The sequence below is a fragment of the Herpailurus yagouaroundi genome, unplaced genomic scaffold, assembly GCF_014898765.1.
Source record: "Herpailurus yagouaroundi ecotype Mexico unplaced genomic scaffold, PumYag 67793, whole genome shotgun sequence".
In the NCBI taxonomy this organism is placed as follows: Eukaryota; Metazoa; Chordata; class Mammalia; order Carnivora; family Felidae; genus Herpailurus; species Herpailurus yagouaroundi.
In genome coordinates, this window is record NW_024420586.1 from 11,680,802 (window position 1) to 11,687,435 (window position 6,634).

General features: G+C 35.8%; 1 non-coding gene across 1 annotated transcript; it reads right to left on the reverse strand.

Annotated features, from left to right (window-relative positions):
• Positions 1-6,303: 6,303 nt before the first annotated feature.
• LOC121026194 (U6 spliceosomal RNA) lies at positions 6,304-6,407 on the reverse strand. The gene has a single exon (XR_005788296.1). It is a non-coding gene; the product is annotated as a U6 spliceosomal RNA (small nuclear RNA).
• Positions 6,408-6,634: the final 227 nt, after the last annotated feature.

Below are 6,634 nucleotides of genomic sequence, written 5' to 3' on the forward strand. Positions count from 1 at the left end.
ACTTCAAACATATGCCAGTTACCTTAATTCACCACCATCCACATCTCATATTACAACTCTACTTCTGATTTCACATACCTCACCTTCTATCATCTCACAATAACAAATACAAACACTTCCCGCCTCAACACGCAAATGTTAGGTCTTTTTCAAGGTAAAGTACCTTATTTACTGTAGTATTTATGTATGTATATTAACCACGTAACATATAAAACTATGGGATCATTCCCTAATTAGGTCTCTATGTATGTTATGTCACGATGACAACCCCATTTTCTGTAAGCCCTCTGGCTTTTATTCTATTTTGCACAGTGCAATGATTTTTAGGAACACAGGTTGTACAACAGAATTAAGTGTACTCTGTAACTATGTAAAAATAACTTTTAATGGCATATAGTGATTTGATAAAGAAAACTACAATTTCCTGGGGCACCTGGGTGGTTCAGTAGGTTAAGCATCCAACCCTGGATTCTGGCTCAAGTAAAGGTTTCATGGTTTGTCAGATTCCAGCCCCACATCAGGCTCTCTGCTGTCAGCAAAAATGCCTGCTTCTGATCCTGTATCCCTCTTTCTCTGCTCCCCTCTCACTCATCCTCTCAAGAAATAAAAAATACTTAAAAAATCAAACAAAAATTTTTTTAATTTCACAAAAGCATTATATGTATATAGTATTAATTGTTATATACTGATTATTGTGTAGTCTAAGTTTATGCATGGAAATCCACTGATATTCTGGGTTTGGGGAAAGCATAGTTATAAAAATAAATGATGACCAACAAATACTAATAAATAATACTAAAAAAAAACAAATAGCAACATTGAGTGTATTGGTTTCTTTAAAACTCGATTTTATTGATGTAAAAATGCTTAACATGAGATCTACATAAGTAGATCTCCAGAGCTTGTTCATCTTGCTTAACTGAAATTTTATGCCTGTTTATTAGTAACTTCCCATTTCCCCCTCCCCCAGCCCTGGCAACCACCATTCCACTCTTTGATTCTAGGAATTTGATGATTAAATATACGTCATGTAAGCAGAACCATGTAGTGTTTATCTTTCTGTGACTAGCTTGTTTCACTTAGCATAAAGTCCTTGAGGTTCATCCATGTTGTCACTTATGGCAGAATTTCTTTTTCAAGGCTGAAACGTACTCCCCTGTTAGATATACTAAACCCTTCATCCCCTCATGTGTCCTTGGGCATCTAAGTTGTTTCCACACCTTGGCAATTGTGCCTAGTGTGGCGATGAACACAGGAGCTCTAAAAGCTGTTTGAAATCCTGATTTTGATTCTTCTGTATAAATACCCAGAAGAGGGACTACCAAATCACGTGCCAATTTCTGTTTTAACTTTTTGCAGAATCTGTGTTGCTTTCCACACACCTATACCATTTTGCAAAGCCACCAATCAAAGTGCAACAGTTCCAATGTCTCCACATCCTCACCAACACATGCTGTCTTTTGACATATACAGTATCGGTTCTAAACCTTGATGGGATCAAAGTTTATTTTTTCCCCTCTGTCATGGGGAAACATGACAGGGGGCAAACATCTGTTTCCATGCTCTCTATTTTGCTCCACTGGTCTACTGGTCTACCCTTGTGCATACAACACACGGTCTTGTTTACCACAGTTTTATATGCCATGTTATATTCTAGACGCTCTGTTTGTTTTACTTCAAGAATGTCTTTGCTTTCTGAAGCCATTTACACCTTGCTATAAATTTCATAATTGGCTAGCTGAATTGCAAAGCAAAACACAATAAAACCCAACACCTGTTGTCATTCTTATTCTGATTGTTTTACAGTCAGTTTTCAGGGAATTTTCACCTTTTTAATACTGAACATTCCAATTCCCTAACAAGGGAGGCTTGCCCTTTAATTCTTTCATCTCTCTCTGAAGTCTGACTAGTCCCTCTGGGATGGCTGTATACCTATTTTGTTAGATTCTCTTCTAGGTACTTGATTGTGATGCTCTTGTAAATGGCACCTTTCTTATACATTTCACTTTCTAAATATTCATTATTAATACATATTTTTATCGAACTTTCATTGACATACCATTAAGTTTACCCCTTTAAATTATAATGATTTTTAGTATATTCACAAAGCTGTGCAACTGTCATCAGTATGTAACTCCACAACATTTTGATCACTTCAAAAAGAAACCACATGCCCTTTGACTTCCACTTCCCACTGCCTACTCACAAGCCCTGGAAAACCTTTATCTACTTTCTGCCTCTATCAATGTATCCATCGTTGATCATTGATAATTAAACTTCTATGTACACTTCTGAGTTGGGTTCTTTTACTTAACATATTTTAAAGACTCACCTATATCGTGGCATGTACCAGTACTTCTTTGATTATGACTGAATACTCCACTGTATGGACATACCATTTTGTGTATCCAGTTACCAACTGATGGACATGTGGACTGTTTCCAGTTTTAGGCAATTAAGAACAACACTGCCATGAACATTCATCTACAAGTAGTTTGTTCTTTTGGTTCTTTTCAGTACCTGGGATTCAAATTGCTGAGCTATATTGTAACACTACAGTCAACTTTTTGAGGAACCACTGAAATGCTTTCTCGAAGAGCTGAAACCATTTTAAATTTCCACCAGCAATTAATGAGGGGGTCAAATTTGTCCACATCCATGGCAAATTTACAAAAGGGCATATTTTTATTCTACCCAGTAGAGCGGGTATGAAGTGGTCTTTTTTATTTTGATTTGCATTTTCCTAACATTTAATGATGCTGAAGATCTTTCCATGTGTTTATTGGCTCTTTTTATAACTTAATTGTAAAAATAATTATTTAAACCATATTCCCATTTTTTATTTTGGTTAATTACCTTTGTACCATTATGTTCTAAGACTTGTTTATGTATTCTAAATCCTAGATTCTCAAATAAACCATTTGCTATTATTATATCCTATTCTGCCATTTGTAGGTTTTTCTTGACAATTTACTTTGAGTCAAATTTTTTTCTGTTTCAAGGTAGTTAATTTATCTACTTTTTCCTTGGCGCTTTGTTTCGGGGGTCACATTTAAGTAACCATTGCCTAATCCAATGTAAATAATAGTTGGGTCTTTGTTTTCTCCTAACAATATTATCATTTCAGTTCTTATACTCAAATTTTCAATCCATTTTGAGTTAGTTTTTAAAAAATGGCAAGACATAAGATGTCAATTTCACATATAGTTGTCTTTCCACCAAATTTGTCCGAAAGATAGATTACTTTCACTCCCACCATGAAATTATGGAAATCTGATCAAAAATCAATTTTTAATTTATGGGTTTACTTCCGGACTCTCAATTCTATTCCATTGTCTCTCCTCATGACAGTATAATAGTTTTCATTACTGGAACTCTGTGGTAACTTTTGATATTGCAAAATCCTCCAACTTTGCTTCTCTTTTTCAACATTGTCTTGCTTACACTGCATCACTTGAATTTCCATATGAAATTTAGGATCAGCTTGTCAAGTTTTTCAACAACAAAAAAGAAAGGGTTTTTATAGAGAACATGTTCAATCAGTAGATCCATTTTGGGGTTATTACCATCTTAAAAAGATTAAGTCTTCCAATTCATGATTATGGAGTATCTTTCCAATTACTTAGGCCTGGAAAGTGGATTCTCCCCTAGAACGTCCAGAAAGGAATGTAACTTAACCTTAATTTTATTCCAGTGAGGCCCATTTTGGACTTCTACACTACAAAACTGTCAAGTATGAAAAAAAAAATTGTCTTGTATAAACCACTGATGTAATGATAATTTGTTCCAGCATCTATGGAAAGGTAAAATACTTTTTATTCCCAGTGGTTAAGCATTTTCTCTTTCATAAAAAGTTGGATTTTGTCAAATGCTTTTTTGGCAGTTGTTTTGACATGTGGCTTTGGATCCTTTATTCTTTTACTGAAGTGAAATAGATCATTGGTTCTCACTTTGAACAAACTTCGCATTCCTGGAATAAATTCCACTTGGTCATGGTTTATACTTCCTTTTTATATGTTGCTGTCTTCACTTTTCTAGTATTTTGTCTAAGATTTCTTCAAAAATTATTATCATGCCATTTGTATTTACCTATTTAGGTACATCAACCAGCTCTACTTCCTTCATTCTTGCAGGTTATGATCTAGTTTCCCTTTCAATTCATCCTGGAGGACTTCCTGTATTTTGTAAGACTTATCTACGTAAATTTTCTGGGCACTTATCTAAGTATTAATTTCTCCCACTTTTTTTTAGTTTTGTTGGATAGAGAATTCTTGGTTGCTTATTTTCTTTTCCATCACCAGTTGAACATGTTATCCCATTGTCTCCTGACCATCATGGTTTTTGATGAGTAAACAGCTGTTAATCAGATTGACAACTCTTTGTATGTGAGAGATACCTTCTCTCTTGCTGCTCTCAAAATGTGTCCATGTATGCATCTCTTTTGTTTATCTTACTTTGAATTTGTTAGGCTTTGTAAGTGTGTAGTGTTTTCATCCAATTTGAAAATATTTCAACCATTATCTTTTCCAGTATCTTTTTTGTCCTTTTCTTCTTTTCAAATGTCCATTATGCATATCTTAATACAGTTGATAGTGTCTCATAGATTTCTTTTTTATTTGAGAGATCATGTGCATGTTCCTGCAATGAGTGGGGGACAGGCACAGAAAGAGGAAGAATCCCAAGCAGGGTCTGCACAGTCAGCTCAGAGCCCGATGTGCAGCTCGAACACACAAACCATGAGATCAAGACCTGAGGCAAAATCAAGAGTCAGAGGCTCAACCCACTGAGCCACCCAGGTGCCCATATGATGTCTCACAGGTTTCTGAGGCTCATTTCAATTTTCTTCATTTTTTTCTTTCTGTTGTTCACACTGGATTATATGAATTGTTCTAGCTTCAAGTTGGCTAATAATTTCTTCTAACAAATAACCTGTTCATCGTCTACAGTATTTTTAAGCCGTTTTTAAAATCAGTTTTAGGTTCACAGGAAAATTGAGTGGAATGTACAGATATTTGTAATGTACTTCCTTGCCCCTAAACACCTAAACATGTGAAGACTCTCCCATTACCAAGTGCCCCACCAGAGTGGTACAGTCGTTACAAGTAATGAACATACACTGCCACATCGTTATCACCCAGAGCCCATAGTTTACCTTAATATTCACTGTTGCTCTTGTACATTCTATGGGTTTTGACAAAAACATAATGATATGCATCCATTATTATAGTATCATACAGAGTCTATTCACTGCCCAAAAAAATCCTCTCTGTTCTGCATCTTCATTCACTATCCCCACCCCAATCCCTGGCAACCACTGAAGTTAGTACTGTCTCCATAGTTTTGCCATTTCCTGAATGTCATATAGGTTAAATTATATAGTATGCAGCCTTCCTTATGTACGGCAGGATGGCTCTAGGGGGCTGGAGTATTCACCTTCTGCCATATGCAAGCCTAGAACTGACTGGACTGGGTATTTCTCTTCCCTCAGGTCACTTAGGCTCTGGTTAGCTTCTTCTGAGGGCAGGCATTATCAAAAAGAACAACGTGTCTCTGGCATAAATCAACAGGGTTACTTTTCCACTTCCCTGAAAAAAGTAGGAAGAGAAGTATGAGTGATGTTTACTGTGGGAAACTGGTAGAGCTCCTGGAGATAAATCCCACAAAATTTGGGGGAGGGAAGGAGACACAATGAGCCTCCAAATTTCACCAACTACAGGTCAAGATTTCCTACCCCTGTACTAGTTCCTGTGATAGTTTCCCCTCCTACATCTCTACTCTGGTGAGCTTTGACTCCTTGTTTTTGCCTATTTTGCTCCAATAGTGGGAATCGTGGTTTTCCCTGTGTCCTTACCTCTTTTATGGATCCTCGAACAATTATTTTTCAACCTGTTCTTTTTTTTTTTTTTCCTTAGGTGTTAGGACAAAATCGTGTCTTCCAGACTCCTTACATGCAGAATCCAGTATTTAAGATTTTCATATTATTTTTTGACTCCAGAAACTCTCAAGTTTATTCTTTTTCATGTGATTTCTAGCTCTTTTTTAATCTTCTCTTTTGGTGAGACATGTTCCCATAGTTTTCTTTTAAAGAGGAAGTTCCCCTCCCCCAGTCCTTTGAACACAGGTGAAATAGCTGATGTACATTTTTTTCTATTAATACCAACACCTGGGCTTTAGAGGTAATTGTTGGCTTTTATTTTTAATTCCTGGAGCATGGACTCTTTTTTTTTTTTTTTTTTTTTTTTTTATTTCTGGGCCATGTTGTTTTTTTTTTTTTTTTTTTTTTTTTTTTTTGCCCTCATCTAGTATTGGTTTTTTTTGAACACTTAACTCACTGATCATCCTTGCTCAGGGGCCATGCTAATCTTCTTTGTATCGTTGCAGTTTTAGTACATATGCTATGGAAGCAAGTCCTAGTTTTCTTTTTAAACTGGCTATTTAATATAATGTGGCAACTCCAGAAATTAGATTGTATTCTTTCCCCAAAGTTGGTTTTTATGTCTATTTGTTATTTTGTTTTTAATGACTTTCTGAATTAATTCAAGACAGCTAATATTCTTTGTTACTTGTGGCCACTGAAGTCTGTCCTCAGCTTCTTACTGGCCAGCTAATAATTGGACAGGCATTTCCTTAAATT